The 17,945-nt window shown below is 29.7% G+C and overlaps 1 protein-coding gene across 2 annotated transcripts in view; it reads right to left on the bottom strand.

Moving 5' to 3' along the window:
• Positions 1–17,945, bottom strand: part of loh (thrombospondin type 1 domain containing lonely heart) — a 1,319,035-nt gene that overhangs the window by 1,179,347 nt on the left and 121,743 nt on the right. The gene's annotated exons all lie outside the window — the stretch shown is intronic.

Below are 17,945 nucleotides of genomic sequence, written 5' to 3'. Positions count from 1 at the left end.
CAAGCTAATTTATACACGTATAATTTACAAATGGACAATAATGAAACAACGAATAAAAGATAAATACAAGTTGCATATATCAGTCCTCTAATTATCTAAAGTAATAACAATTTAAAATTTACTTGCAATATAATCTAACAAACTAGATTAAGATCCAATTTAACATCTTCAATAAAAAAGTTTTCAAGCGGAAAATATATTTAAATATACACCATTGCCACATTTATTAATTAAATAAGCTAGATATACAGTTATTTGCTCGAGGGAAGATTTGAATCTTACTAATGCAACCAATAACGTGGGCAGAAATACTCGAAAATTAACTGGGAAATAATCAATTATACTTTAAGTTATAAGATTATGGTCAGTTACGTTAATCTCAGAATCATAAATAATTAGTTAATACAACAATATATTGTATTGATAAATATAAGTCATTCAACCAATTAGTCAACAAATAAAAAATAAAATTCGTTGTATGCCCGAACAAAATATTAAATATCAATATTTTCACCTATGTACGGGAATTAAAAATAAGATTATAAAAAATTAAATTTACAAATAATATTGTAGAGTTAAAATTATTCTTTTTAATAGTCAAAAAATAATAAGCAATATGGGACATTTGAGGAGAGAAAATAAATCTTTAAAGATTTTGGATACGGATATCAATACAGTAATACGTTTCAAACATCGCACTAAGGAAGTAAGGGATATCGTGAGGAATATTTTGACAGCAAAATAATGACAGGGTGGTCAGAGTTCAGGAAGAAGTATCTGGTGACGAGAGGATGTCAATAAAGCTTAAGGAAAAGATTAAACAGGAGCCATTATAACAAAGATAATGCCACTACAGCTTTCAATAATGGATAATGCTACGAGAGGAAGCGTGGATTATCGGTAAAGATTAAACGTGTATATCTTTTTGTTCCTAAACAAAAAAAAAAAACTTTACGCAAATTTAACGCAAAATATTGTAGCTTATTTAGTCGTAATGTTATTATCATCGCGGATATTTATAATAGCTCATCTTATTTATAATACTGATTATGTACCAGAATAAGTTAGCGATATTTTGATGCATTTTTAACTGGAATTTTTTAAATATCCATATATTATTGTCATTTAAAGTACTTCAGTCTTTTAGAAATTAAATTTATTTTATTATTTTTTTTTTATAATACTGATAGTCAAATGATAAAGCCTTATATAAATAGAGATTATCAACAGAAAACAGAATATACAGAATGATATTAATAGAAACTGCTTCATATCTCAAAATTGAAAATTACAAGGAGATATAAACAATTGCGTATCAACGTAGTTACAAAATTACTATTTTATCGTATGTTTGAAAATTTGTTCGCCATCTTGGAGCCATCAAACTGAATCAGATCTTTTTTTAGTAGGAAAATGGACAAGTGATAAATGATTCTAATATAATATTTTACGAGAAAAACGATGACAAAATATTTTATCGATAAATTCTTTAGTTTTTGAGTTATTAACAATCAAAGTTGCAAAAACGGATAAGTCATAGTAGAAATAAGACGAGGTAAAAGTAATGCATAGTAGTACTTTTTTTTTCGTATTATCTGAAACCAGTAACAAACTTTAACAGTTAAGTTGGAATTAATGACACTAATAATAACAATCCCGGTAAAAATAACAAACACTAATAATAATGTTTGGCGAACCGGATACCCCAGAACACATTGTGTTCCTGTTCCTGCAGTGGGATGATTACCGCCTGGCTTGCTCGGCGATTACCGGACCGCTCAACGTGGAGAACATCATCGCCACTATGTTGCGGAGCCCCAAGAGTTTTGATACAATTGTAGGGTTCGTGGCGAGGGTTCTTCAGAAGAGGGATTGGGGGCTCGGGGATGAGGGACAGCCCTCTGCGTAGCTGCTGTTAGCACGTGCTTGCACCAGTGGGCGGTAGCAATGAGACACGGGGACTCTCGCACTCCTGAGCGGAAAAGAACGAGTACCTGCGGGGATGCCCCACTCGGGGTGTCCCCGTTAAAGGCATTGGCATGAAAATTGAGTCCGAGCTCCTGGAGTGGGGACCCAGGGACGGCATAGCCGGGCCTTGTGGATCCTACTCTGGGGGTCTGAGGCGAGCGCAAAGTGATATCCGGCCGACGGGCCGTGACGTGGAGGCCCGTTAGAGTAAAGGACACTCACCTGGGCTGTGTAATACTTAACTGCAGGATCCGGCCCGGGGGAGAAGGGGAAAAAATAGTGTTGGGATCATTAATTCCAACATTAGTGGATCCAAGATGGAGGACAAAAGTTTCAAACAGACAATAAAGTAGTAATTTATAAATATGTTGATCCGCTCGGCTTTCTACCTCCTAGGATCTCTCAGTTTTGAAATATGAAGCCGTTCCTATACTATATCATTAAAAAGCATATGTAGTAAGTGTTTAAACCATAAAGTCAGTACATACTTGGACTATTCCTTCTGCAGAAAATGCATTCTGATCTATGCGTAGATAATTATGTTAAAAAATTTACTAAGTATAAAAAATCAAGGTAACTTAGAAAATTGTATTTTGACAATGAAATGGTAAATTAACAATGGTAATTTAAAAATGATCATAATTTTAATTGATAATATAAATAAAATATTACTGAAACGGCCGTTTAATTCTATGACAGCTTGATAAAGATACAATGAAACACCGTGCTTATAACAGCTTCAAATGGGTACACATCTTCTTACTTTTTTTAGAGGAATATTTTCTGAAGTTTCAACAAAGACTACAGTAATGTGATCAGTAACTTTCTTAATTATTTATTATCCAATTCATTATTGATGTTCAGATGACAAGAAAAGAAAAACCTACTGAGAAACTCCATTAGATAGACTGACAAAACATCAGTTTTAGATTAAGATTGCAGGAATTCGCATCAGCAGGAGACTGCTGATGTAGCCTCCTACTACGCGTCCCTGCAGGATAATAAGCATATATCTCGTACCGACAGCACTACGAGAGGCAAAGAGAACGGTACAGAGTTATTGCGTTAAGAGCCATTTCCCAATCGGTAGATAAAGATATATTTTTACGAGCCGCTAAAGTGTAGCATGTTTTGACAACCTTCCAGCTTGTAATCTAATCCCAGTTGAGATGCAGCTGCCCCGATTTTTATGACATAGGTATTAAACGATACATCTCAATCGCTTGAGTAACATGTTGCTCAACTAAAAATGCTTGAAAACGGGATTAACAAATATGCTTATGTATATAAGGATTTATACTAACAATCATGCGTGCAGAATTGTTTAAAATGAAGTAAGGTAGATATCGTGTCAATGAAATGAACTTAATTTTAGATCATTTAATTATGGTTTGTAAAACGATTTTATTTTGAACAATATGAAAATTAGTTAATTGATAATAAAAAAAAGATTAAAAATAAATAAGTTAAAAGGAAAAAAACAAAAGAAATATTTGATAATTAAAGAAAATACGATGAAAGAACAACGATATACACATTAAAAAATTTGAATTACTGATTGCTAAAAAATCTCTTTTTAATTCTTTAAAAGTACTGGGTTGCCATAATTTAAAGAAAAATTGGAAATTAAAAAAAATAATAATATTGTGATTGTCGTGCAATCTCACCATCAGAAATCAAATCATTATCTGCTTCCTTAATTTTATATTTTAATATTAGCACCCTTTGTTGCGGCTTTGTCCAAACTATATATGTATAGAAATTTAAAAATTTGAAATAATTTTTTTAGTAATTACATAAACCGTTGCTCTCAGACCTATTCACAACTTCCGAACAAATTAAATGTTTAGATAAAGGATGTTTTCCAGAAATTCAGTTATTAATGAGATCAGGAGGATTTTGTAGTTGTTAATACTTAATCCCCTGGTGCATCATAATCCAACAGTTTCAGTCATACCACTTTTTGGCATTGCAATGGTTACATATTTTACTCATGATTGACATTTTGAGTATCTTTCAAATTCAGGGTGATAATCAAAAGCTAATAATTTTGTTGTTTAAATATTTGCTTAGCGTACATTCACGTTGTCTACGATCATAAATTCTAGTAACCCTAGAAGTTTTTCTTCTACCTGTGAACTCGCTCACCTGGTTTTATGAAAATATTAATACCAAATTGAAAGTAGAATCTGTGCCAATTATGCGTATGGCTTACCATGATGGAACTTCTTAGTTCAGGATATAAAAATCAAAGTGCTACTTTGCTCGCTTGAAGAAGACTTCTCCCGAGTCACCGCCAGATTAGAAAATAACATTAAATTTAGTAAAACACAAATAAATCTTTGAAGAAGTCGATATCGACAACGAATTTCAATATTCCACAAACCATCAAAACGTTTTTAAATAGTCGTCATTCACCTTAATTGTATCAAACAATTTTTTTTTTTACGTATATTATGACAATAATACAAACTGATATTTCCTAAAAAATAAAATTAAACTTAGTAAATCACATAATTGTCTGAAGAAGTTGATATTGACATAAACAATAACAATCGAAATAGACAACATTAAATTTAGTAGCAGAAGTTCTAGGTTGCTTATTTATACAGTTTTTTTATTATTATTTATTTAATGGTGTCTGGTGAAGCTTAAACTATTGTAAAAATTTCGGGGGTCATAAGAAAGCTACAGTTCAAATTATGTAATGATTGTTTCTGTAGTTTTCACGATTATCAGAAACAAACGAAAAGACGTTGTCTCTTTATATAGTAGTGAGATGTGTTGCTTTTTTTTTTTAATTACAATAAAGCTAAAACCTGACAAAAAACGTATATAAAACGAGGAGTAGTAACTCCAATAATAGTTTTCAAATGTATATTGCTTGCTACCATTAAGGTCCCACCTTATTTGACCACTGTAAGAAACCTAACATTGTCATAAGTAAAAACTGAAAATAGTAGAGCCAAAAAAAAAATCATTCCTTTGCTAGATTTTCTGAGGAAAGTTAGTTGTAAAAACGATCCCGTTCCTTTTTTCACTGAGCCAAATATACTGTTGTAGATCAATAAAACGTAGTTGTCATTCATTCCTACAAATAATAACTTCAATCGCTTCACTGCAGTGGCTGATCGTATTGTAGTAGATATAATTAATCTCATAAAAAGCTACTCTAATTAAGGTTTTTATATTCCAATTGCATAACACTACCATAGGAAAGACTGGTCAAATAATAAAAAGCAATAAATATCTCTTTCAGTCGTGAAGTAATAGATCGTATAAACTGTCTCTGTTAATTAAGAGAAAAAACGTACATTAACAAGTTTTGATTGTACATTAATCTTTTGCCCGGAAATAAACAAATGAATGAACATTAACGATAAATTGTTTTACTTGGAAAAGAAGTTATTATATAAAATCGTTTCACTACATAAAATTTCCAATTTCACTAAAACAACTTTATACATTAATTTAATAAATATATAATAAACATATTAATCGTACTAATAATTTTGTTGCCAAGAAATTTTTTTTTTTTTGCCGGCCTCCGTGGTACGAGTGGTAGCGTCTTGGCCTTTCATCCGAAGGTCCCGGATTTGAATGTCGGTCAGGTATGGCATTTTCACACGCTACAAATCATTCATCTCATCTTCTGAAGCAATATCTAACGGTGGTTCCAAATGTTATAAAAAAAAAAATTTGTAATTATAGGTTAACAACTAAGATCATGGTAATTATTAAAAGTCAAAATCAATAAAATTTTACCATAAATTGCTTTTACCATAAACAGCAAACAAAAATAAATGAAACTTTGTTGATATTTATAACTAGTTAAGAGTAGTAAAAATAATTAAAATGACCTTATTTGTCAGCATTATGTAGTATATGGATAGCATAATATAATGTAATTAATTACTTTTAAAAATATTTAAAAAATTATAATTAATCACCTCGATGAAATACATGATTAGATTTCCTGCCGTATTATTCGCAAAGTATACATGTTTATTTATTTTTATTTTAAATGATAATTATTCCTGTCAGCTAATATATATGTTTACTTAATGTAAGTTTAGAAGCTATAATAAGCGTGAAATATGTGCACAATCACATACCTCCTTGATAATATCATAAGCTGAAAGTTTCCCCATGTTATTAATTAGGTGTTAGTTACTAGCTAAAATACTGCAGATATTGATTTCTGTCATACTGTCCTGTTATAAATAGTATGAGTAAATAAGTAGAACGGGAAATTCCTGAGTATTCTAAAAGAAATATACGAATTTCTTCTAAGGCTGTCACTAGGACAAAAGATATAATATTTTTACAAAATATTAAAAATAAATTCTCTTTATTGTTGTTGTAAGATATAAAAAAATAAATTAATAAAACCAATTAACTTAATTAAAACAACTGGGACAGTGGCACAACTGAGATGAACTCTTTAAAAAAACTATTATGAAATAGATTTGATATAATCAAGAAAAAAAACTGATACAAATCTTATTAATTTATTAAAGAAAAGGTGGTGAAGGGAAAAAAAAAATTGGAGAAAGAGTGAAAAGTGGAAGTGCATAAAAGTAAATTCGGAAGCGAAATATGCAAGGAAGTAAACCTTAAGGACGATCTAGAAGACGGTGGATAGAAAGTGTTAAAAAAAATTCTGATAAGAAAAAGTTAAGAGAAGATTTTTTTATGAAGGAATGGCGGAAATACGGGTGTAAAAGTATAAGTGGAAGGTTATGACCTGCAGTCTGATCAAATTTCAACTGATTGATGCAGACGCTGTAAGTAACTCCGACATAAGGAAAAGAATTTCCGTAGAATCTCTTTACGTAACAATATACATATTAAATAAAATAGCATAAAAAAAAAGGGTAATCTGCTTAACAAAAGAGTTCAACTTCTATTTCAAAGAATACTAGTGTAACGCGAAAAATAAATATATTTTTTTCTATCATAAATACTACTGTACTGTTACGTATGTAATATGTATTATGAGAACATTTTTTCCTAACCAATGCTAAAAAGCGAACAATATTTCACTGAAACAATATTAACTTATTCACAAAAGAAAAACACATAATTTAGTAGAGTACCACGAATACGAGTAAAAAATGGAATACCAGTATTAAACCTTTGACATTCATTGCGTAATATATTATATCCTGACAGTTAATGCCCGATTAATTCAGTGTAATGTCAGATAATTTATGTATTTCCAGTTAATCATTTCATTCATAATAATCAATCGATATTGTGTTGGCTAATTACTATATCCGTTCTTATTGCCTAATTTTTTATTATCATCATCATTTTTTTACATTGATAAATTGTAATATCATTTCTATAAAACAAAAGAAAAAGTTATTTAACAAAAAAAAATATATATATATATATATATATATATATATATATAAATATTAGTACTATTAAGAGTTATCAATAAATTTAAAAATAGATTTATTAATTTTTTAGAACCTCACGTAGTAGCTAAATAATTATGAAATTCAATTCGATGATCTAAAAGAAAAAAATTCACCAAGGCATGGTGCTAAAATAAATCTGCAATAACCCCAGCCTTCTTTTTACTGAACTTAATGATTACACTACTAAACTAAAATTGATTTTTAAGTTATTACACGACTTTCTGACATTAATTAAAATGTTAATTTCAAATATGATTTTGAAATTATAATATAACATAAGGATGTTATGCAACTTGTATATTTCGATTTAAATTTGGTTAATTTGTTGTTATATCATAAAAACGACATTTCGTTTCAACACCGGTGACAATTTTTTTATAGATTACAACATATAAAACAACATATATATATTTACATAAATAATTTATGAAAAAAATCTAATAAATAAGTTTATAAAACATAGACTTAAATAATAGAATATTTTATGGTTAGTGAAAGAAGTTTGTGGTAATTTGCACGTACAAATATGTCTGGTGCACACAATTCCGTTTTTGCTCCAAAAAGAACAATTAAACCTTTATCTATTTTACTTACTAGGTTATTATTGTTTTATACAATTTAATCAATTAGTAAGTAAAAAATGGTGATTCGTCGTGTTTTTATATTTAATAACAACTTGGCTTCCTCAAAAGTTCATAAATTATCCAAAAATTGTATTTTCTCTGTAGCAAATTCACATCTAGAGATCAAAGAAATAATATTGCATTGAGTTGCACAGCTCTTTCTTTAAAAAATTGTTTCATGAATATGATTAATAGCATATTAAACTATAAAATTTAAGTATGCATTTTATTTTTGAACATCACGTAAAATTTTACTTTGTGTAATTAAACATCAAAGTATATTTGTACACCTTGTTCAGTAACTCTTAACTGAATGGTAGAAGGTGGGACTACGAGCCATACCTTTTGCTCTATCAATGGTACGACGAAAGTTTAAAAAAGACGTGCTGTATGTAATTTCTACTTTCTGAAAAATATATTTGAATATTCATTTAAAAATAGAAACTCAAAAAAATATGGTTGATGTAATCTCATTTCTAAAGCCGGGACTCTACGGTAAGATAAAGACTTTAAAAATGTCTTTGTGTACGTATGTGTATATATATATTTATAAATATTTTGTCAATGTGTACCCGTGTACGGGCATAGCCGTTGGACTAATGAAAAAAGTTGGAATTAAACATGTTCCCGGAAAATAGCGTGTTTTTAATGTCTCATCAAAAGTTAGTTTGAACGAATTTTACTGTACAATTTTACCGCACAGCTATCAAATATAAATTCTAACAGCTCATAATGTAAATTCGAAAGAAAGTCATTGGAAGCAATGATAGGAATAAAATAATAAACCCACGTGCCGATTCTGAAGTAATCTGAATGTTATTGCATTACTTTGTGGTTTGAAAGACGGATTTACGAAATTCTGTTGTTTTCTTTGTCAATCAATCATGATACAAAAAGTAATTACCAATAAAGAATTAGCTATTGCGACAGAATTCTGTGGCTTGTGAAAATATAAAAGCCATTTACCAATAACTGAGCCTTGTAAATTAAAATGCTATAGTTTCAGAAAAACTGAAGCGTATGAAAAATTATTAACAAAGATGGACCAGAATGTAATTATTTAAAATCAATTTTTTTTTATCTAAATTGAGTGATGCTAATCTTAAGGAATATATTTCTATCACCCCACAAATCAAAAACTACTCCAGAAGTGAAATTCTTTGGATAAACTTAGCGAATATGAACTAGCTGCCTAGAACTCCTTCAAAGAAATTATTGATGGTTTTCTAAGCAACAAAAAAATGAAACGTTTTTATTAAAAAACGAACTGTTAGAAAACTTAATTATTTAGGATATAGGATATCGATAAAAATTCATTTGTGAGATTATCATTTAGGCTTTTTTCCGAAAAATTTGGATTCTGTCAACAATGCACAATGAGAACATCTTCACCAGGATATTCTGGTAACGGATCATTGTTATCGAGTAAAATGAGATCCTGGAAAAATGGGTGATTCTTTTTGGTTTTTTTTTTTAGAGAAATCAAACAACACACCGAACAAATAACATATCGGCTAACATATTTTAACTCATAAAAGTAAGACATTTCCAAAAGTTAAACTATAATACTGTTATATTGAAATTGTATTAATTATTTTAAATGATATGTGTTTGAATAGAAACAAATTTAGTTGATTCAGCCAAATTTAACAGAAATACCCATAAATATTAATTTTATAAAACTTGTGATTATCTTAAGACAAAATATTAAGACGCAATATTTATAAGTATATGGTGTGCTTTATAAATTAAAGTCATCCCGTAATACTGTTTAGGTAAATTTTATGAATTCCGTACTCAAAAATAAAAAAAAGTTAAAATCACCACGTAAGATCCCATATACTCCAGAAAGTTTCTTCTTGCTGGGTAGGATTATGCAGTGAGCGGGTGAAAGATTCAGGGAATCGTAAAGCAATAATAGATCTTGATCGTTTTTTTTTTATTAGAAGTTGTAGATCTTCCATAATTTTTTTTAAAGTAATAATACTCTTTTATCTGAAAAAAAATTATAAAATCTTCATACGTGTATACAAAATTAAATACAGTAGCAACTGTTACCATTGTTAATTTTTTTTTAAATTATTTCGTAATGGTTAAAACAGGAAATATTATTGGTACTCTACATCAATCATATAAAAAAGATGAAATACTTATGATTTTTTTTAAAAAGATATGATATGATAAATTTAAAAAGAGAAATTATTTTATTTCCGTCTTGACTATGGTTACTAACATCGGTGGATAAGAAATAGAAAATACTTTTGCAACTATTTCAAGTAATTAATCAATATGTGTAGAAATTTATCCGGCGTATAAAACTACTATTAAATCAATAAATAATGTTTAAAGCTATCTATAAGTTTTTCTTAAATATATTTTATTTATCTTGAAGAGTATAAAGTATCGCATTAGCCTCGTATTAAGGCTATATTTGTACAAAATTTAAATTAGATAAGACGTGCAGACAGCTGCAAGTAATATAATTTTTCCAGAAATAAGTAAATGTTACACTTGTGAAATGTTTTCACCTTATCTATAATTAAAATAAAATGATGTGGAAAAAATTAGAAGATTTTGAATTTTGTTTATTTCTGTTGTAATACTGTAAAACAATAACTGTATGTCAAAAACGTGATAAGGTTTTACTTACAGGCTCCTGCAATTATAAAAGTATTATGATCCTATGTGAAGAAATTATATTTTGAAAGATCGGTTATTGAAAAATTATCTCCCGTTATTACATGTAATATTTTATTAAAATAATTTTAACGATGAGTGACTGAACCCAAATATGGGGTAAATAAAAACAAAATAAAATTCTATTGGTTAAGAATAACAAATAAAACATAGTGATTATTTATTACGTTTAGATTAAATGAAGAGAGATTAACATATCAGTACCGGGTGGTAGACACTCGACTTAATCTGGATCAAGAATTAACTCACTGTTGCGGGAGTTCTAAATTCAACTAACATGTAAATCTTATTCGTAACTTATTTATAAAAAAAATGAATTTCAAAAATTGATAATATTAACATATTTCTTTGTCATATGTATGGAGAAATATAAAATGATATGTAAAATTAATTGCACACTTCTGAAATACAATGATGGAATATTTTACGATAAAGAGCTATTGTTTACAGTGAGAATTTAAGTAGCTATCGAAACTGAAACTGAAGGATTATCTTTATTTAGCTATAGAAGAACCACATTCTAAAGCCTCGCATACTTCATATATTAATATCTATCCTTTGTTCAATCGTTTTGTAATCTTCATTTTCATCTGATTGGAGCTAATTATCACAGAAAGACTTAGTAACACCAATATTCAACATCAAGAAACGCTTTGATTCCAGAAAGAAATATTGAGAACCTCCGGTCATCCTAAAGGATAACATCTATACCACAGTAATTATTTAATTTTTTTATGCCGATCTCCTAGGCCGTGTGGTAGCGTCTCAGCTTCTCATTTGGAGGTCCCAGGTTCGAATCTTGGTTGGAATGCAATTTCCATACGAAATAAAAATTCGATTCTATTCCCATTCACAAGTTTTTCAAGCTTATAAATATGGTGAATTTAATCACTCAAAAAATTTATTTTTAATTAAATAATTTCAAAATTAAACTTTATTATAGAGTAGTATTTTTGTAAGAAATTTTAAATACTTTTATTTTACATAATTTTTTAATTATAATACTGATAAATATAATTTTTGTTTCCTATCATGCCATGATTATAATCTGTTTTTTGATGCCGAAAATAAATATGAACTCAGAATCTTTCTATACCCAACATTTAAAAAAAATTAAAAATTTTAATTAAATGATTCTTTTCGTTTTTCAACATATAGTTAGCATTTTAAGCTCCTATATATTGTATTTTATTAGCTCATTTTTATTATTTAACTTTCTTAGTATAATTTGCAAGCTATAAATAAACAATACTAGATAAAGAATTAAATCATATAGTCACATATTATGACATCATATCTAATACTGAAGAGTGAGCCTTCATGGACAAGATTAATCATGTCTGTTCAGCTCAAAACATGTAGCTGAAAACACAGCTGTGTTGTTTGTATTAAGCACTGGATTTAGGAATGAATTAATTTTCTTCAGTCTTATTGCTGTCCTAAGATTGTTAACAGTGCAATGTTAAAATTCCTCGAAATTGTGTAAATGGGGATGCCTTTTGTTATGTATGCGGCGAGTTTACCGTAAAATCGAATAGAAACATATTAGAACTTTAATTAAAAAAGTATATCATCTATACTTTCAGCGTAAAATTGGTGATCAGGATAAGACGTGGGCTCCTCATAGAGTATGAACTAATTTTTCTGTATACTTAAGGGATGGCTGAAAGGTACACAGAAGGCTTTGTAATTTGTTGTACCTATGGTTCGACATGGACCAAAGGATCATGTAACCGGTTGTAACATTTGTTTAACAAGTATGTCTGGAATTTCTAAAAAATCAAAACATACTGTAAAATATCCTTCATTGCAATCTGCAATCAGGCCTGTACCTCACAGTGAAATTATTCCAGTTTCTGAGCCAGCTGTGAATATATATTTTTAAAGCAGCGATTAAGAATAGGCAGTACTGAAGAAGATAACAATGAATTTGATTTTGAATTATCTTCCAATAAGCCACATCTTATATCACAAGGTGAATTAAATGACTTGGTTAGGGATTTAAATATATAAAAAAAATCTAGCTGAACTGTTAGGATCAACATTGCAAGGTTGGAATTTACTTCAAAAAAATTAAAAATTTCGGGCTTTCGAAGTTAACAAAAAGAACTATCTCAGTACTTAATTGATGAAAATAATTTCGTTTATTGTACAAATATTGAGGAGCTTATGTTGCACTTAGAACAAGTTCATAAACCTGAGGACTGGCGCCTTTTCATAGATTCGTATAGTTTAAAGTGGTTCTCCTACACAACGATAACAAATATCCTTCGATGCCAATCGCTTATGATATTAATTTAAAAGAGACATACGATGTGATGAAAGACGTTCTTGAAAAAATAAATTATAAAAAATATAGCTAGTGATTTGAAAGTTATAGCTATTTTGTTAGGCACACAGTTAGGCTTTACAAAGTACATCTGTTTTCTTTGCGAATGGGACAGCCGAACTAGGGATAAACATCATGCTACCAATTAGTGGAAGAAACGAGACAATTTAACTTCAAATGAGAAAAATATTATTCATTAGCCCTTAGTTAAACCCAAAAAAATATTTTTATCCCCTCTCCATATCAAACTGGGACTAATGAAAAATTTTGTAAAAGCAATGAAAAAAGATAATCTCGGATTTTTATACATCAAGCAGAAATTTCCGAATGTAAGTGAAGGAAACATTAAAGAAGGAATATGTTTTGGTCCTAAAATACAGAGTCAAAGTTGATGTTTTTAACTCAATGCTAAATAGTGTAGAAAGTGCAGTTTTCATTTAAAGACGTTTACAAATATTTTCTCACCGAACAAAAATTCGACTATTACCATGATATTATTAATCAACTTCTTTCTTCATACAGAGCTATGGGATGTAATATGTCTGAAAACACATTTCCTCCACTCACATCTGGATTTTTTCCCGGACAACCTCGGAGACGTAAGTGACGAGCACGATGAAAATTTCCATAAAGACATTTCAGTGATGAAAATCCACTATAAAGGGAAATGGAATTCTAACATGCTAGCCGATTACTGCTGTAAATTAATTCGGGATGTTCCTGAGGCTATTTATAAAAGAAAAGCATTAGCGAAATCATTCTAACACAGGTATGGCCATGAAAAATGATAACTTTTATAAATTTTAACTATATATTCCCTTAATTTTTTTGAAGGGTAATGTATTTAAAACTATGGGTGAGAGAAAAATTGTATTTACAGATCTGTAATGGACGCAAAACAAAATTCAAGAAATGGTATAACACTTGGAGATACATTAAAAAACGTGTTTTAGTCTATCAGTGTAATTTATCACAAATCCTACCCAATACAAATATCTAACAAATATAATGAATCTAAAACCTGTATTTTAAATTAATATTAATAATTTAAGATAATACACAATAATAAGAATAATATATACTATTTTTATGTACATTTTATTATTAAATAATTTAATTATTCAATTTTTCTTTTGTTTTAATTACAAGGACCTAAGCGTTATAATATAAAAAGGAGTTATGTCTGTTACAGCTCAGTGCTTGGAAATATTTCTTTTGACTACATTACTAAATTCCTAAGATGTAAGAAAACTGTTTCGCACAAAACAGCTTTAATAAGAAAATATTGAAAGGTTTCTAGATAACGTTCCTAGATAACAGAAAACGCAAATCACAGCTATAAAGGCTTCAATATAGTGAGGTTCAAATTCTTTAAGGATGTTTCGTTCTAATTTTCACGTTGTTATCATAATTTTTATTTTGTTTAATGAAAATATTGATTGCACTTATACTGTATAATGTACGCTTACATGAACTGACGTTTCCCGTGAAATAACTAACTTTTTTCTTTTGTTTAATTGAAATGATGTTCCAGTATTACTTAATTAATAATTCCTTGACGTTTTTCTTACGAAGTGAAAAAAGAAACCATGAGTTCCTTCTTTCCCTATTCTAAATTAATCACATTTTTAAACACTTAAATAACAAACTACATAAAACATATAACATTTAAAAGTTTAAAAATAAAAATGTAAGTGTAGATATGATTGATGGAAGAAATTAATCTTCTTTATTAAAAATGAAACTAGTTAATGTTATAATCACATAGTAGCCTGTTGTAACCCAGTAAGTTTAAAGTTTGTCCTGGAGATGAAAATCTTAAGAAAAAAGTATATTTATAGCTGAATTTTAGTCATAAGTAAAACTTTATAATTCATTGATCTAAAAAATGCCGTCAAACTTTCACCTACATAAATCGAAATTTTCTTTGTTTTTAATTGGAATTATCTTTCCAGAAAAATTTCTGAAAAGTACGTGATTCATGTTAACCATGTTATTTCACTGAGAGTTCTATACCAGAATACTTCTGAAGAAGAAAAAGTGAAATGTGAATTCGTCAAAAGATGATTGGAAAACATATTTCTAGTTATTTAGGAAAGTAAGCCTACTTTCTTACTTCTTTTTACGAAATAAAGGAAGTAATGTGATCGCGAAAAATTTCGGTTTTTAGATTTCAACGGAAATATCCGTTTTGATCATCCCTGAATCCATTTTGACTACTTTTGGCGTGACGTCTGTACGTACGTACTTATGTATCTCGCATAACTCAAAAAAAGATTTCCTGTAGGATGTTGAACTTTTAGATTTAAGACTGTTGCAATATTTAGTTATGCACCTACCTTTTGATTGTCATCGATTGAAACAAAGGCGTCGAAAAGACCAAAATCAAAAAATTTGGATTTTAGAAGTTTTCTTAACTGAAGTAATAAGGCCTCACTGAGCGCTTTTGAACGATATACAATAAGTGGTAATTCTTTTCATTGGTTCCATAGTTACAGCCAAATAAATATTTAATTAATCAAATATTTGGATCTTAGGGGAAGGCACATCTGTTTGAATCAGACTTCCATTCTTTGTTTTTAATTTAAATATATTGATTTATTAATAATTATTAACCTCTAGTTGTAAAAAAAAAACAAAAAACAATACGATGAATAATAATTCAATAATTACAAAAAATATGAAAAATATCTGAAATTTTTAAAGAAATAAAATTTTACGTACTTTTCATTTAAAGACAATGCGTAAATGTAATTTAATAGGCGTACAAGGAAGTCATGTGTTGTCCACATCAAATTTTTATAAAAATATAAAATACCATTATATCACGCTGAAAAGTGCAGCTTATTTTATGTTATCACATTAACACTAAAGCTACTATCAAATTTTGAATCTATGAAAAAATTGATAGAAACTGCTAGGCATGATAATAAATTGCATTGATACATTTACTCCTTTCAACAGAATATACAATATTATTATATAGGTGGAGGAGAGCTGACAAGATTATATGAGAAATTTCACAGAAATATCAGCTGAAATCAAAGCCTTTTATTTATAGGGGCATGAATACATTTAGAAAAAGTGCTTGTGATTACCAGAATAGAGAATAAACTTATTGTTGATCCATAGAAAACTGAAGAAACGTCTTCAGAGAAATGTCAAAATACAAAAATAAAAATTATTTTCAGCAAGTGCCTGACTTACGTGAGCGCATAATATGAAACTAATTACTTCAGAAATGTAGTTGGTTTTACATGAAAACATTTTCTTAGAGATTCGTTATAGGCTGTTCAACATTCTCCCTTTTGATACAGAATATTCAAATTCTGTCTGAAAGATGATGAAACCGTTTACATTTGAAATGTACGAATAGTATATGTTTAAAGTATAATGAAAGAGTGAATCAAAATAGAATTTTATGGATAATTTTATTTTTATTTTATTTTTTTATAAATAAAATCCTATTTTATTTATTCCTAATAGTTTTACAGTACCGACGTTTTATATTTTTTTTTTAGCCTCTGAGACCACCGTTAGGTACTGCTTCACAGGATGAGATGAAATGGAATATTTTATAGTGGGTGAAAATGCCATGCCTGACCAGGATTCGAACTTCGGATGAAAGGCCGTGACGTTATCACTTGCGCCACCAAGGCCTTAGTACCAATTTTTGTAACATAACAGAAAATTAACATAATTGTCACTGGGATTGTGACATGGCATGAACTAAGAAGCAAAATTGATACGGCGTTTTTATTTATTATTATTATTATTATTATTATTATTATTATTATTATTATTATTATTATTATTATTATATAATAAAAATATATAACAAATATAACAAAAATGTTTGGGACTTTCGGCCGAGGAGGTTAGATTGTATTCTCAGAGCAAGAATTTTAAATGTGGCTCTTGCATAAAGAAGCACGTCATTATCGATGATAACACTTCTGTTGGACACAACGTTGAATCTGATAACGGCACTGTTGGTGGTTCTATTCGGGGAGATTTGCTGTCTGTTAAGGGTGTTGAATGTATTTTGAATGATACGGGTCTTTCAATGAATCCACCCGAAGTGGTTTGTGATAGCTGTTATAAGCAGAGCAATATCATTGCTGATAAGGATTTGTTTCAATCTCTGCGGTCTGCTGTTGACGAGGGAGTTCTGGAAATAATTCGTGCCCTCCAGTCTGAACTTAATGATATAAGGTTTGAACTTAAACGTCTTCGATATGAGAATTCTGAATTGAAGTCTTCGATTAGCGAAATAAAAGGTGTAGTCGTGTCTGGCATGGTTGTTCAAGGTGGAAATTTACCCAGGGATGTTCTTTCCTCTGGTTCTTCTTCTCTTTCGCCTGCTAACCTTATTCCTGATCCAGTTAGACCTCGTTGTGGGGACAATAATATTAACCTCTCCTTGCCATCTCACTGTGCTACTTTTGTATTTAATGCGGCTAAGAGGAATGGCAACATGACACGAGTGCGGAGTTTTGATGCTGGGTGTATTGAGGATGCAGTGAGGTCATCCGGAAACGCTTCGCATGTAGGTTTCAAAAATGCTGAGGGACTTACTTCTGCTACAGTTGACGCTGTAAATAAATCCGCTAACCCTGTGAATAATGTTTTGACTGCAGCTTCCCATGATGTGGCTAAGAAATCTGGTTGGACTGTTGTTGGCTCTGAGAAGCGTAAAGGCCCCAAAGTGAAGTCTTTTCTTGAGGGTTCCATTGCTCCATCTAACCCTAAGAAAGGGGTGAGGTCTCGAAATGCTGTTTTTGGGAAAGCCGACGTATGCTGTGATTTGGTTAAGCCCAGGACTAAAGCTCTTTTTGTTTCGAGGTTTAACTCTTCAACCGGGGTTGGTGATATCACCAAGTTGCTTGGGGGACACAA

This window comes from Lycorma delicatula, chromosome 3, assembly GCF_047948215.1.
Source record: "Lycorma delicatula isolate Av1 chromosome 3, ASM4794821v1, whole genome shotgun sequence".
Classification (NCBI taxonomy): domain Eukaryota; kingdom Metazoa; phylum Arthropoda; class Insecta; order Hemiptera; family Fulgoridae; genus Lycorma; species Lycorma delicatula.
Note: the sequence above shows the minus strand (reverse complement) of the source record. Positions and strands in the feature narration are given on the sequence as shown.